The sequence below is a fragment of the Chenopodium album genome, chromosome 1, assembly GCF_948465745.1.
Source record: "Chenopodium album chromosome 1, dcCheAlbu1.1, whole genome shotgun sequence".
Taxonomy (NCBI): Eukaryota; Viridiplantae; Streptophyta; class Magnoliopsida; order Caryophyllales; family Amaranthaceae; genus Chenopodium; species Chenopodium album.
The window spans coordinates 49,672,105-49,688,772 of record NC_137834.1 but is presented as its reverse complement, the minus strand read 5'-3'; the positions used below and the strand labels follow the sequence as shown (position 1 = coordinate 49,688,772).

At 37.0% G+C, this 16,668-nt stretch overlaps 1 non-coding gene across 1 annotated transcript; it reads right to left on the bottom strand.

Annotated features, from left to right (window-relative positions):
• Positions 1–1,581: 1,581 nt before the first annotated feature.
• On the bottom strand, positions 1,582–1,687 carry LOC145566287 (small nucleolar RNA R71). The gene has a single exon (XR_014095396.1). It is a non-coding gene; the product is annotated as a small nucleolar RNA R71 (small nucleolar RNA).
• Between the last annotated feature and the right edge of the window lie 14,981 nt (positions 1,688–16,668).

Sequence of the window (16,668 nt, the reverse complement as noted above, 5' to 3'; positions counted from 1 at the left end):
CTTCCGGGTTTCTTTTGGACGATCTAACTAACTCTTCCTTTGTAATTCTTCCTTTATATAGTTTTCCCTACTATTTTTAGAAGGAGAATGATTAGAATAGAGTTAGAATTAGTTTTAGATCAAATTAGAGAGATTTTTAGAGAGAGAGAAACTCTAGGTTTTAGTGAGAGAATTTCATGGTGGATTGTTGATGATTGAATATTTCTCCATTTCCTTTGATCTTTGATCAAGTTTGTAAGAATTCCTTTTCTTTATTTCAATCTTTAGTTTGATCTTTAGTTTGATTTCAATTGTTTTGTTGATTGTTCTAGTTTGATTCAAGTTTGATTGATTTGTGTTTGATTTTAGCTTGTTTGATTTGATCATGATGAATTTGTTGCTTAGTGTTGTTTTGATCTTGATTTCTATGGATTGTGAGTAGTTTGATTGCTAGGGTAATGGTGAAGCATATATGAGTAATGGATTGATTTTAATTTGGGGAAATTGATGGAGTTGATGATGTGATTAAATTGGTTAATTGATTATGTGCATGTGTGTGTATGATTTAGGCTTGATCACCCTAGTTATTCACACTAGATTGCATTGTAGGTTCACATTGATACGGACCATTGATTTGTGGCTTGCATTTAACGATTGAGGTGTCTTGTGACGTTCCTAGCTAGAGTTTATCGTAGTTGACGCTAGTTATATCTCTAGGAAAATAGCTTGATATGCTCTTTTGGTTGCATGATTGGTTTTCTCTCGCATCACTCGACTTAGTCAACTCTTTCATAATTAGCTGAATCCGTTACAAGTATATGTGGATCCCGATCCCTAGTGTTTATTACATTTGTCCCAACCTAGCTTGTTTAGTTGTTTAGCATTCACACCCTTACCTCACCCTTTTGGAATAGCTTAACTTGACAATATAAGATCACCCTCCATTCCTTAGTGGCTCGACCCTCGACTTACCATTATACTTGTATAAGGGTGTGTTGAGAGATTACAAATTTTGTTTGGCCTAGGGTAGGGTTAGTTTCAACGACCTAATCCGACCCCATGTCAAAATGGCGTCGTTGCCGGGGAATAGCGTTGTGATTGTATATTGTTGTTGAGTCTATTCCACCTTATTCAAAAACACAAAAAGATTTTCCTTTAGGCTACATTTGTAGCCGTGCTACTAATAATTTTGTTTGAGATTGTGTGTGCAAGAGAACATGGGAGAAGCTCAAAGGATCACATTGAAAGAGTTGGGCACTCCGGGTGCTTACAAGTATGAGAGCGGGATTGCTCCTTTATTGATTCCGGATGGTGCTTTTGAAATCAATCCGGCAATGATCACCTTGATGGAAAGGAAACACTATGGTGGTACAACAAGTGAAAGCCCTCTCAACCATCTCAAAGATTTCGAGAAATATTGCAATACAATTATGGAAGCCGGAGTTGCTCAAGAGTATATAAGGCTCAAGTTGTTTCCCTTTTCTCTCATAGGTAGAGCCTTAGAGTGGTTGGACAAGGAGGTAAAGCCAAGGTCCCTAAGGACATGGGATGAAGTTACCAAGGCTTTCTTGTCCCGTTTCTACCCACAAAAGATGACGGCGGAGGCTAGAGCCTTAATCCAAAGTTTCAAGCAATTGCCTAGAGAGAACCTCTATGAAGCACGGGAGAGGTACAAGGATTACCAAAGGTAATGCCCTCACCACGGAATTCCAACCTATCAAGTCATACAAATTTTCTATGGTGGTTTGAGATCTCAAGGTAGATCGAGCCTTGATGCCGAAGCCGGAGGGCCGATTATGAACAAGACAGAAGAAGAGGTTGTGGATGTAATAGATGATGTAGTAAGGAACTACATGAATTGGAATGATGTAGAGATGGAATCAACAAGCACAAGTGGATCAATCGATCAATCTAATGTCGTCAACAATTTGTCAACATTGGTCTCGGAGTTAGGAAAGCAGGTGATTTCTCTCAAGACCAAGCTTGAGAGTCCTTCACAAGCTTCTAGTCTTCCCTCCCTTTTAAGGGGAGAGGTACATCTTCCTACTCTAACCCTCTTTTTTCTTCTTGTTGCATGATAAGAGAATGCTTGGTTTGTGATTTATGTGGAAAGAATGATCATGATGCTTCTAATTGCTCCAATGTTCCTTGTGATGGATATGAGAATGTGCATGAGAATTGTGTTGATAATAATGATTTCGTACATAGATTTAATGCTCAAAAGAATGTTGGGAATAGGAATTATCACAATCATGGGAGCTATGATAATTATAACCAAAATAGTGGTTATGGTAACCATGTGACCCAAGAGTTTTGTGGTAACCATAACAACTTTGGTTGTAATGATCAAAGCCATGGCCAAGAATATGGGGATCATAACCAAGGTTATGGTAACCATAATCAAAATTCCGGCCAAAATCATGGTAGGGGTAACTGGAATAATCAAAGTAGGGGAGATTTTCAAAATGATGTTCAAAGAGGTACCCCACCCCAATTTACTCCAAAGACTCAAAACAAAGGTGATGATTTCTATGCTCAACAATCTCAAATGAATAGGCTAGAAATTTCATGATGGCTCAATCTGAGAAGTTGAATGAATTCACATTGTCTTGTAACAAAATGTTTAAGGTCCTATTTACTCATGGAAAGATGCTTGAGAACAAAATCATTCAACTAGCCAACCCTTTGAGAGATTGTGCTAGTCCTCCTTCTTTATCATCACAAGAAGTTGACCCTAGGGATCCGATGTGTGCTATCACCACTAGGAGTGGTAAGGTCCTTAAAGAGAGTGTTCGTAGGAAAAGTAAGAAGGGTGAAAAGGAGAGTGATTTGAGTGAAGGGAATAAGCATGAAGAGTCTAGCAAGATGAGTGAGAATTCCAATGATAAGCCTAAGGAGAAAGAGAGGAAGCAAGATGAGGTTTACAAACCTAGACTTCCTTACCCCCAAAAGTTCAATAGGCACAAATTGGATGAGCAATTTGGACAATTCATCGAAATGCTTAAGAAGATCATCTTAATATTCCTTTCACCGAGGTCTTGGAACAAATGCCAAACTATGCTAAGTTTCTTAAGGAAATTTTGAGGAGTAAGAGAGATTGCAATATGGTGGAACCGGTGAATTTGGGGGAGTTTTGTAGCGCCTTTATTCATAATGACTGACAAGGGAATAAACACGTCGTCAATGGTCTATACCTAGATCAAATACAATTTATAAAACCTAAACAAACCTAATATGAGTACAAGGCAAGCATAAGGGTCGAACCACAGAGAACGAATAAACACCACCAAATGTTATCGACAATTAAGCTAGTCCGGAATAGGAGATAAATAAACTAAAGTCTAAATATGCTAAAAAAAAAAAACATTAAGGGAAATGGTTTAGGTATAGCATTCACTTGAACATAAACAAAGGCATAAAAATTGAATTAATTATGAACTAAACATGCATGAATATCGAAGTAATTAAAGGGTCCAATCTAGCCGCCTTCCGGGGTCAATTGGCTTCTCCTAACATAGCCTCTATGTTTCCACATTAGAACCATATACTAGGAGGTACTATTAAATAACAATCGATAGTAATGAACCTTAACTAAGTCAACTTCTGTTTCTTGTTAGCAAAGATTCACCTTTAATCAACTAACAATGTGCACTTGCAAGAAGATTAAAGAATATCAAGCATATAAAGACTTTAATCACAAATAAATTAATTCTAAAATCTAGAACATGCTGAAGGTCCAACTACACCACAACCATCCCCTTAATGGGGAAATTACTCACTAATAATGCTAATAACAAGATTAATTAACAAATAATCAAGAATAAACATGATTAACAAGCAATACCAACAACTAAAATAATAATCAAAATAAAGCAAATAAAAATAGAGGAGAGAGTGTTAGATATTCTCATTGATTGAATGTGAAAATCTACAAGTAAGATGAGCAATCTTCCTCTTCAATATCCAAGCTCAACAATGGTTAAACCCTTACTTTCTCTCTCTAAACTATCCTAATCCTAACCTAAACCTAGAGAGAGAAACTCTCCTAAAACTAATTAGAGAATAGAATAGATGGTCATTCCATCTCTTACCCCAAAAAATGGGTATTTATACTACGCTAAGAATACTAAGTAAGTAAAAGAAAAGAAAAGAAAGTAAAAAGGAAAAATAAAATAACAAAACTAATTATAAAAATAAAAGAAAGAAATAAGAAAAAGGGAAAAGAAAAGAAATAAAATTAAAAGAAAAAGAAAATATTTAGACCCACCAATCCCACCAAAAAAATCAGCCCCTACTTCTTCTTCTTTGAAATTGACTGCTCTAAAATGGGGTTTTAATCCCATGCTTTGCATCTCACCAAAGCAAACTTACAACCATCATCATCAAATCACTACCGCTCATCATCATTGAAAATCGGCATCAAGCAAACACCACCGTTCGATCCTCATTAAAAGCCACGTGACAAGCTCGTGCTACGGTTCAAAATGAACCCAGAAGAGCGCGCCCGCGGAAGACTAGGCCGCGCCCGCGGTGGTCTGAGCCGCGCCATCTCCTAGACATCTCCTCGGCATCTACTGAAAATTGGATAAGGGGTGGAAGGACAGGGCCGCGCCCGCGGCAGAAGAAGACGCGCCCGCGGCGGCTTGGGTAGCTGCAATTGCGAATTTGGGCCAATTGATTGCGGTGGCTGTTGCTCTGAGTTGCGGTGGTGTTGGTGCGCTGCTGCGATGGTCAGGTGAATTGCGATGGTTGGTAGATGTGGAGGTTTTGGTTGTTGCAGCTCGTGTTGGTGAGAGAGGTACAGGGGCTGTTGTGAGGTGAGGGTGGACGGAGGAGGTGTGAGTTGGGTGGCTGAAATTGAGTGGCTGATGGTGGTGGTGCGGCTGCTGAGTTGGAGTGGAATTGGTGGGTGCTGGTGGTGATGTGCGTGTGATTGGTGGGCTGATTATGTTGGTTGCTGCTGGCTGGTGAGTGGTGTTGCGGATTGGTGGTGGGTTGCTGCCAGGTGCGTGGCTGTGTGGTGGAAGGAAGCAGCAGTGGCTTGATGTTGGGTGGCAATTGATTAGCTTTGACTTGGACCTTGAACTCGAGCCTACACACAAACAAACCCGAGGATAAAAGTGTGAAACCGAGACAAATAAAATAAAATAAATAAAAAGGAAATAAATAAAATAAAATAGAAAAAGAGAAGTAACACTAAACTATTAAAATAAATAAAAGTAAAATAGAAATAAGAGAAATAAAACTAAAACTAATAAAGATATAAAACTATACAAGTAAATAAAATAAACTTAAAACTAATTAAAACTGTGAAAGTAACAAAGAAAAGGAACGAAATAAAATAAAACGAAAGGAAATAAAATATGAAAATAAACTAGAAACGAAATAAATAAAGAAATTAAATTAAAACATACTAAAACTAAGAAATAAACTAGAAATTTTATTAAAAAGAAAATAAGAGAATAAAAGGGAAAATAAACACGAAATTTACTCTAAAACTACTCCCTAAGAGTGACATAAATGTCACTCATCAAATTCCCCCAAGCTAAACCTTTGCTCGTCCTCGAGCAAAGCTAAGGCAAAAGAGAACAAGATGGAATTATTGAAAGCAAAAGAAACAAAATAGGTACAAAGAGAAAGAATGTACACTAACTCACTGTCGTAGGAATCACGGATGCATTTAGCGTATGTATCAAGCCCTTTAAACCCCATATGTCGCCAAAGAGGACGAGTAAGCTCTCGGAAGGGTTTCCTAAGAGGTTTAACCCACAAATATCGATAAAAACCAAGGCAAGGCAACTAATGGAAAAAGAGAAGAAACATGAAAAGAGAAAACAAACACAAGCTCATGTATGGACCAAAGATAGGGACAAGTACTAATGAATGCAAACCTTTCTAAATGGACAAATGTATGCACGTTCCAAGATGTCAATGGTTGATTGAAACATAACACATGCTAAGCATAGAGAACTACTTAGGACTCAATCCACCCTAGCTCCAACCAATCGGGCCACGTTCTCTCCACTAGCTTCAAATCAACCCTTAAGCTAGCTTCTCAAGATTCCACGAAGGAACCGGAAAAGGATAAAGAAATGAAAAACTTTGAGAAGGTAATCCCAACGTCTCAACTATGCATACTCTTTCCATAGGTTTGAAGTCTATCTCCCTCCACCGTTCTTTTGAACTAACCCACTAGAGTCTAAGGGTCTTTTTATTGGTAGTAACGTAAGGCTAAGGGTTAAGGCGGGGTAAAAATTTGAAATTTGGTGAAATTTCCTATGTGAAGCAAAAAGTGCGGCCGACACTCAAAAACAACTTAAGAAGTCACTAAATATCAAACAAAAATACCAATAATGACACTCCCCCAAGCTTATTCGACACCAACACACAATATATACAAAATGAAGGAACGATCCCCCCAAGCTTGAACAAAGCATTGTCCCCAATGCTTAAACTAAGGAAGAAAACGAAACCATCAAAAATATTTTTATTATTTTTGTTTCTTTTCCAAATTTTTTCTTTTTTTTATCGTCCTTGCCTTTTTAACTATGGACGACTTTTTCTTGCAACATCATTTGATTTTCTTGAATTGCATCTTTCTTTTGAAACTTAACTCTAACCAAATCTCAAAGTCCTTCTTGTTTATGATCAATATTTTCATAACTCAAACCTCACATGCCAATGCTTCACTAACTAAAAGGTTGGTAAACATAGGCCATTAGGTTTGTAACGCGGTTTAAAAAGAGCGGGAAACATATGGATCAAATTGGTTAGAAAGTAGGTAAATGCAAATTAGAAAATCAAATTTGTAACAAAACAAAAAGAAGATAAAGAAAAATGAGAAAGGGGTGCCCTTTTCCTCCCCTAGAGTGCTTCGATCACGATCTTGGGAGCTATAAGTCAAAACAAGGATCAAGACATGCATAGCTAAGGATCCAAATGTGCCACACAACAAAATGATGAAGTCTATAACAATGTTACCTCACAAGGGATTAGAACTAGTCAAATACCAACCAAGGGTGTCAAATCCACTATAGAGAGCAACACCGTCTTACTACATACCCTAGAACTAAGGCTTCATGGATTCCTAAAAGTTCTTAACCCGACTATCTTAGCATGTAATATCCTAGAGTCAACCAATGACACTCTCAAATCGTGCATACATTAACCACTTAGGAAGAAAGGCATTCAAGAGTAAACAAATCCAAAAGATATAATGTCCAATCCAAGTTAAAACAAAGACACAACACCTAATTGCCTTGATCAAAACGAAAATCTTTTTGTATTTTTCAAAAGCATGAAGAACATGGAAATGCATATACTCAAGTGTATGGCATAAGTGAATCAACATCCCACCAAACATGATAGAATACCCGCCCCCAAGCTTGAATGAGGCAACATGCTCAAACATAGACCAAATAATCCATGGGAGGGGAAAACAAGGAGAAATTAATCCAACATTACCAACACATGATCTTCAAGTCACAATGAGTAAGAGAGAGGGAAAAAAAGGATATTACTAAATATGGGGAAAATGCAAAATCATACATAAAATCGAAATAACCTCATAAGATCCACAATCTCTACAAATAAGGCTTGAACTCCACATGGGTAAGTTGAGGCACATTCCCTTGATTCTTGATCATCACCAATGCCCAAGAGTATATCAAGTTGTGTACCTAGCAAGGAACATAAACACGTCTATGAGAGAAAATCTAATCTAAAAAGAAAGGAAAATGAAAGCAATAAAACACGGGTTACTTCCCGCAAAGGCTTGTTTAACGTCCAAGCGAGACCGCTCTAGGAAATAATAATTCAACGCACGCAAGAGCTTGTCAAATGCACTACTACACATTTCATTGGGGTGTAAATAGGCAAATGACGGAATAAGAACGTGCAACAAAATCATTGCACGCAAGTGAAGAGGGAGATGCCAAAAGAAAGAAGAAGAAGGATCGAAAGGAAACTCAAGAAAGTAAGAAGTAGAAGAAGGAAAAGAATAATGGAAAGAAAAGGAAAAAGGAAAATCCTCATCACAAAATTTTTGGTTGACAAAATTCCTCTTATCCTCAACAATTATGGAATGAGGGACATGAAAATCATCCATAGAGGGCGGCTCCCCAATAGGCTCTTTGAGATAGGAAGGAGAGAAATAGGGTAAGGAAGGATGTGGTCGAACCTTAGAGAAAAAAGGGTACGAGAAACGGGAAAAGGGGTAGCTACTCCCTCACCACAAGGTCTCACATCGCCAATGAGGGCATGAAAATCAATCATAGAATCCTCAAACGAAGGACACACACGATCTACACCTCCCTCAAGCTCAAAAAATCCAAGGGAATCAACCTTATCTTCCTTTTCACCCCAAGGTCCCAAAATCGTGCATGAATTGAAGTAGATTCATCTCAAACTCATCTAAGTCCCAAGAAGCGTTCTCGATGAAATCATCCAATAATCTATAAGTCCTCATATGACTCTCGAAAAATATGTGGGACATTACCTTAAAAGAGTCTATATACTTATAGATTGAAGGGTCACAAACATACACTTGAGACTCATCAAGATGGGAAGAAGGATTAGGATTTTCAAAATCAACACTCTCTTCATTTTCAACTCCTTCACCATCAGTCAAATGCTCTCTAATGGGATCCCCACTCATATGGGGAAGATAAGAAAAAGGAAGGGAATTTTCTTGAGAGTTGGCTAGTTGGAGAATTTGGCTCTCAAACATCTTCATTCTAGCTTCCGTCTCCCTATTCTCAACTTCCCTCATCTCGTTATACTTCTCCATCATCTCCATTATCTTCATTATCTTCTCTTCCTTCAAATTTTCCATAGAATTACCCTCATAAAAGGACTCAATAGAAGCATAAGGGAAATCATTTGAAGCCATGTAAGAACAAGAAGATGAGGAGGGAGGATCATTCACATTATAAACATGAGCGTCATCATATTGGGGAGAGGGGGAATAATCAAGCAAATGAGATTCATCATCAACAATAGGAGATAGAGAGTTTAAATCACTTGTACTAGGTTCACAAATAGGATCACAAGACAAACCATGGGGATGCATGCCACTAATAAAACTATTATCACATTAAGAATCAAAATTAGCAACATTACATGCCCTATTGCGTACTTCCTTAGCAAACCATACAAAAAAGCTCCAAGCACTATGAACCGATAATGCTTGAAATTTGCCATTAAACCTACTTTCAACTTCATATCTCGTTTGTTCATTCATGCCATAATAACAAATCTCACAAGCTTCACAAGGATTACAACCATTATAGTTCAAAAACCCAACAAGTCTATGGAAGTAGACATAAAAAGACTAATCATCATATTGAGGAAAAGAAAAACATGCCATTTTTCAACAACAAAAACAAAACAAAGAGAACAAAAACAAATCAAAAGAAAAATATGTACAATGGACTAGTCTCAATAAGATAACACAACGGTAATGGAAGCTGTTCCCCGGCAACGGCGCCAATTTGATAAGGGAATAAACGCGTCGTCAATTGTCTATCCCTAGATCAAATACAATTTACACAACCTAAACAAACCTAATACGAGTACAAGGCAAGCATATGGGTCGAACCACAGAGAACGAATAAACACCACCAAATGTTATCGACAATTAAGCTAGTCCGGGATAGGAGATAAATAAACTAATGTCTAAAGATGCTAAAACAAGAAATAAAACATTAAAGGAAATGGTTTAGGTATAGCATTCACTTGAACATAAACAAAGGCATAGAAATTGAATTAATTATGAACTAAACATGCAGGAATATTGAAGTAAAGGGTCCAATCTAGTCGCCTTCCGGAGTCAATTGGCTTCTCCTAACATAGCCTCTATGTTTCCACATTAGAACCATATACTAGGAGGTACTATTAAATAACAATCGATAGTAATGAACCTTAACTAAGTCAACTTCCGTTTCTTGTTAGCAAAGATTCCCCTTTAATCAACTAACAATGTGCACTTGCAAGAAGATTAAAGAATATCAAGCATATAAAGACTTAATCACAAATAAATTAATTCTAAAACCTAGAACATGCTCAAGGTCCAACTACACCACAACCATCCCCTTAATGGGGAAATTACTCACTAATCATGCTAATAACAAGATTAATTAACAAATAATCAAGAATAAACATGATTAACAAGCAATACCAACAACTAAAATAATAATCAAAATAAAGCATTTAAAAATAGAGGAGAGAGAGTTAGAGATTCTCATAGATTGAATGTGAAAATCTACAAGCAAGATGAGCAATCTTCCTCTTCAATATCCAAGCTCAACAATGGTGAAACCCTTACTTTCTCCTCTAAACTATCCTAATCCTTACCTAAACCTAGAGAGAGAAGCTCTCCTAAAACTAATTAGAGAATAGAATAGATGGTCATTCCATCTCTAACCCCAAAAAATGGTTTTTTATACTACGCTAAGAATACTAAGTAAGTAAAAGAAAAGAAAAGAAAGTAAAAAGGAAAAATAAAATAACAAAACTAATTATAAAAATAAAAGAAAGAAATAAGAAAAAGGGAAAAGAAAAGAAATAAAATTAAAAGAAAAAGAAAATATTAAAACCCACCAATCCCACCAAAACAATCAGCCCCTACTTCTTCTTCTTCGAAATTGGCTGCTCTAAAATGGGGTTTTAATCCCATGCTTTGCATCTCACCAAAGCAAACTAACAATCATCATCATCAAATCACTAACGCTCACAATCAATGAAAATCGGCATCAAGCAAACACTACCGTTCGATCCTCATTAAAAGCCACGTGAGAAGCTCGTGCTACGGTTCAAAATGAACCCAGAAGAGCGCGCCCGCGGAAGACTAGGTCGCGCCCGCGGTGGTCTGAGCCGCGCCATCTCCTAGATTGGTGGGCTGATTATGTTGGTGGTTGCTGGTTGGTGAGTGGTGTTGCGGATTGGTGGTGGGTTGCTGCCAGGTGCGTGGCTGTGTGGTAGAAGGAGGCAGCAGTGGCTTGATGTTGGGTGGCAATTTATTAGCTTTGACTTGGACCTTGAACTCGAGCCTACACACAAACAAACCCGAGGATAAAAGTGTGAAACCGAGACAAATAAAATAAAATAAAAAAAGGAAATAAATAAAAATAAAATAGAAAAAGAGAAGTAACACTAAACTATTAAAAATAAATAAAAGTAAAATATAAATAAGAGAAATAAAAATAAAACTAATAAAGACATAAAACTATACAAATAAATAAAATAAACTTAAAACTAATTAAAACTGTGAAAGTAACAAAGAAAACGAACGAAATAAAATAAAACAAAAGCAAATAAAATATGAAAATAAACTAGAAACTAATTAAATAAAGAAATTAAATTAAAACATACTAAAACTAATAAATAAACTAGAAATTTTATTAAAAAGAAAATAAGAGAATAAAAGGGAAAATAAGGGAAAATAAACACGAAGATGACTCTAAAACTACTACCTAAGAGTGACATAAATGTCACTCATCAATGACTTACCCCAAAAGTTGAAAGATCCCAGAAATTTCTCCATACCTTGCAAAATCAAAGGAAAATTGTTCCAAAATGCCCTTTGTGATCTTGGTGCTAGTGTTAGCATCATGCCTTATTCCGTTTTTAAGAAACTTAAGCTAGGTGAGCTCCTTCCATCCAACATGACCCTTTAATTGGCCGATAGGTCTATTAAGTTTCCAAAGGGAAGAGTTAAGGATGTTCCCCTCAAGATAGGAGAGTTCACCATTCCCGTTGATTTCACTGTGCTTGAGATTGCGGAAGATGACCATAACCCTATAATTTTAGGAAGACCTTTCTTAGCCACTTCGGGAGCCTTAATACATGTCAAAGGAGGTCGTATTACCTTGAGAGTTGGTAAGAATGAGGAAAGTTTTGAGTTTAAACCAATGCATAAGTCTTTGTCTCTTGTGAAAGGAATTATATGTGTTAATTCCCCTTGCTCCATTGATAATGTATACATGATTGATTCTTCAACTAACGATTTTCTTGAGAATTGTGATGATGATGTGCTATTGAGTTTTGATTACAAGAAGGTTAATGAAGAGAAAACGAAGTTTCCCAAGCTCATGGACGAGGAGGAAATTGACATTCCTCATTGGTTTAAGCTCTACCCTCAAGAGGAGGACGATGACCCTAAGAGTGTGGATGGTGTGAAACCATCTACAAAGAAGAATAAGGCAAAGAAAAGAGCACGAGCTTCTAGGATAAAGAGAAAGAGAATGAGACTATGGAAAGTGAAGCTTGCTTTTGAGGAGTTATTGAATGAAGACTCATCAAACAACAATGAGAAGTTGCTAAAGTTTGAAGAGGAATTTGCTCCTTCCTCCACTTTGAAGAAGGTGGTGTTCTTTGACCCTCCATGATTTGGAGGAAGGGTCGAGCTTAGGACCATAAGCAAGAGCTTCCCGAGAGGCAACCCGGAGATTTCTAACCCTTTTCTTTCTATTTTCACTTTTTCTTAATTTTCTTTATTTTAGTTTCTTTTCTTTCTTTCACTTGTTTTTCTTTTGGATTTATAGGTTGGAATCTTGGAGTTGGATTTCATCAAGTAAGCACGAGTAATGGGAAGGTGCTTGCAGCTTTTCATGTGATTCAGCTTCTTTTGCTTTCCTTGTTCTCACATGGCTTTATGATGATGCTTATGATTTTGGAGCGCAACAAAGGTGGTTCTTTTCATCACCTTTCTTTATTAGCTAAGCATGGATAGCCCGGTGAGACCTTTCTAATTTTTCTCTTTATTTTCTTTGAATGCATAGATTAGGTTTAGTTTAGGGGAAGTTGAACGGTTCGAGGATGATTGTTTTTTAACACTTAATGTGTTTGGGATCGATGACGATGTTGTCATTTGATCAATTGTATGTTCATTGGGTTTAATGTGTTTAACTTGCTTTCTAGTTCCTTTCTCCCTTTTCCTATTCTTCCTTTATCTATGGCTTTCCTTTTCTTTTCCTTTTATTTTTCTTTTCCCTTGTTTTTTCTTTGTTCTTGTCTTGGTATGTGGTATGCTTTTGAGGCTTATTTTTCACCCCTTTTTGTTTTTCTTATGAATTGGACTTTGTACATTGAACTTTGTATTTTGAATGAATTTCTTACTAGGTAGTAAAGGTATGCACGGTTTGAGAGTATGCTTGGTTGACTCTAGGATAGGTGTATTCTAGGGTAGTTGGTTTGAACTAGGAGGATCATGAAGCCGGATTCTACTTGTTTGTGGCATGCTTGGTAGTTGCTCCCTATAGTCGATTTGACACCACTAGTGAGTTTTTGCTACATCCATGTGAGGTTCACTGTTTTTCAAGCCTTCAACCTATTTTGTATGAGCGGCGTGGATCCATGACTATTGCGGACCTAATCTATAAAGCTTGATTTATGATTCTTCAACCCGAGACCGAGCTATCTAGGGAGGACAAAGGCATCTTTTTGGGGTGGTATTTTTCATTGTTAGGATAGTTTGTTTCATCTTTGTTTTTGGGTTTACATTTGCCTTCTTGCAACCATTTGAGCCTATTACCTTCTTTACAAGCCACATCTTTAGATCTTTGGCCTTTTGTTTCATTTTATTTCTTTTCTTGTTTTTGTGAAGCAATTGATCATTCTTGATGGAGTTTGTGGTGGAGAAGTTGGGATATTTGGTTTCTTTGAAGCAAGTTTGTGTTATGTTTTCATTGTGAATAATGGAAAATGTGTTTGAGTAAAAGCCATCCTAAGTTAGAAAAGGCATGGACTAAAAAGTGCAAAATTGAAAAAGCCGTCCAAAGTTAAAAGAGGCGACCATTTAAGCTTGGGGGGAAGAGTTCTCACGCTTTTTTGTGTATATGTTTGTGATTTATAGCTTTGAATAAGCTTGGGTGTGTTGTTGTTTTTGTTTAGTGATTACTTAGTTATGGTGTAAAGAAATGCGCAATCTTTGCTTCACAATTTAGGTAAACCGCCAAATTTTAAATTTTAGCCTACCTTCACCCTATATGCCTTACGTTACAACCTTTGGGAAAGCCCTTTCGACCTAGAAGTTGAGTCACTATTCGGGGGAGGGAATCATGGGTCATTTCCTAAGGAAAGGGGATGCATAGTCAAGATGTCGAGTAGCCTAAATAAATCTATTTTTCCGGTTCCTTCGAGGAATCATTGGGATGCTCACTAAGGGGAGATTTGAGACTAGTGGGGAGAACGCGGTAAGATTGATTGGGATGAACGTGGATTGAGATGTCTAGTTCCTATGCTTAGCATACCCTATGTTTCAATCAACCTTGGATATCTTGGAACGTGCATACCTTTATTGCTTGAGAAAGATGTTCATTCATTTGTAGTGTAGTCTCTTTGTAAGTCCATTTTGCAAAGGTTTTGTTTTCCCTTTTCCCTTTTCTTTTCTTTTCATGGTTTTGCCTCTTGGATGTTGGGGGAGAGTTATGAGTAAACTCTTAGGATACCCTTACTAGAGCATCACTCGTCCTCTAGGGCGATCTAGGGGTTTAAATGGCTTTTTGTAGCTAAAAACAACCATGATTCCTACAATAGTGAGTCTTAGTGTATATTCTCATCTTGAGTCTTTCTTTTTCTTTTTGAATAAGTCTTCCATCCTTATTCTTTCTTGCTTTGTTTTGCCCATGGACGAGCAAAAGTTTAGCTTGGGGGAATTTTATGAGTGTCATTTATGGCACTCATTTGGCTTCTTTTAGGATGATTTTCATGCTCTTCTATAGCTATTTTCTTTAGTTTTCCTTAGTCTTGTTCTTTATTTCTTTAGTTTGTGCTTTCCTTAGTTAGTTTTCCTTCTTTGTGCTTTTCTTTGTTTTTTTTGTCTTTTTCCTTTTATTTACTTGTTTTTGTGTATTTTAAGGTTATGATCGTGTTCCGAGGATTCCCGAGCCTTCCTCTCATATTTCTCATCATTTTGGATGCCTCTTGCTTGTCATTTGGAGCTCAAGTTTGAAGGAATGCAAGGAGCAAGTTCATGAGATCGGTGCATGCATGCGGTGGGGGCATCATTTTTGGTGTGAACCCACCAAAGAAGCCATTTCATGACTTCCTACCTTAGAGTTCATCATCATCACCAAGACGAGCGTACCCATTTTCTCGCGGCCGCGCCCTTTGGGTTTCTTTTGGACGATCTAATTAACTAACTCTTCCTTTATAATTCTTCCTTTATATAGTTTTTCCTGCTATTTTTAAAATGAGAATGATTAGAATAGAAATTGAATTAGTTTTAGATTAAATTAGAGAGATTTTTAGAGAGAGAAACTCTAGGTTTTAGTGAGAGAATTTCATGGTGGATTGTTGATGATTGAAGATTTCTCCATTTCCTTTGATCTTTGATCAAGTTTGTAAGAATTCCTTTTCTTTAATTCAATCTTTAGTTTGATCTTTAGTTTGATTTCAATTGTTTGTTGATTGTTCTAGTTTGATTGATTTGTGTTTGATTTTAGCTTGTTTGATTTGATCATGATGAATTTGTTGCTTAGTGTTGTTTTGATCTTGATTTCTATGGATTGTGAGTAGTTTGATTGCTAGGGTAATGGTGAAGCATATATGAGTTATGGATTGATGTTAATTTGGGGAAATTGATGGAGTTGATGATGCAATTAAATTGGTTAATTGATTATGTGCATGTGTGTGTTTGATTTAGGCTTGATCACCCTAGTTATTCACACTAGATTGCATTGTACGTTCACATTTATACGGACCATTGATTTGTGGCTTGAATTTAACGATTGAGGTGTCTTGTGACGTTCCTAGCTAGAGTTTATCGTAGTTGATGCTAGTTAGACCTCTAGGAAAATATCTTGATATGCTCTTTTGGTTGCATGATTGGTTTTCCCTCGCATCACTCGACTTAGTCAACTCTTTCCTAATTAGCGGAATCCGTTGAAAGTATATGTGGATCCCAAGCCCTAGTGTTTATTACATTTGTCCCAACCTAGCTTGTTTAGTTATTTAGCATTCACACCCTTACCTCACCCTTCCGGAATAGCTTGACTTGACAATATAAGATCGCCCTCCATTCCTTAGTGGTTCGACCCTCGACTTACCATTATACTTGTATAAGGGTGTGTTGAGAGATTACAAATTTTGTTTGGCCTAGGGTAGGGTTAGTTTCAACGACCTAGCTTGACCCTTGTCAGGAACTTTTTTGGCAGATGTTTAATGCCAACGACATCCCTAAGTTCAAGGCACTAGACAATCCTTATTTCCACTTAAGAGCTTTCGAGACTATAATGAACATTAAGGGGATTGATAGGAAAGTCTTTCATTACTTATTTTCTTTATCTCATGTATCCGTTTGTCAACAATAGTTCTTTTCCCTTGACAAAGTGAAAACCTCTACTTGGGATGCCATTATAAACGCTTTCATTGATAGATATAAGTGTTATATTCAAGTCGAAACCGACTATTGACAACTTGAGATCTTCAGACAAAAAGAGAATGAAGGCTTTAGTTCTTTCTTTAACAAGTGGAAGGAAACTTCCGCCAATATGATAGAAGTCCCTACTGAAAAAGAATCCGTGAGGATGTTCATAAATAATTTATAAGAAAAGTACTCAGGGCACTTAAAATATTAACACAATAAAATACTTTCAAGGCCGTCTATGACATAGGCATCGAGATCGAAGATGACCTCGCAAAGAAAAAAGCTTCTAACAATAGTAACCACAATGGCTGGAAAAGAAAGAA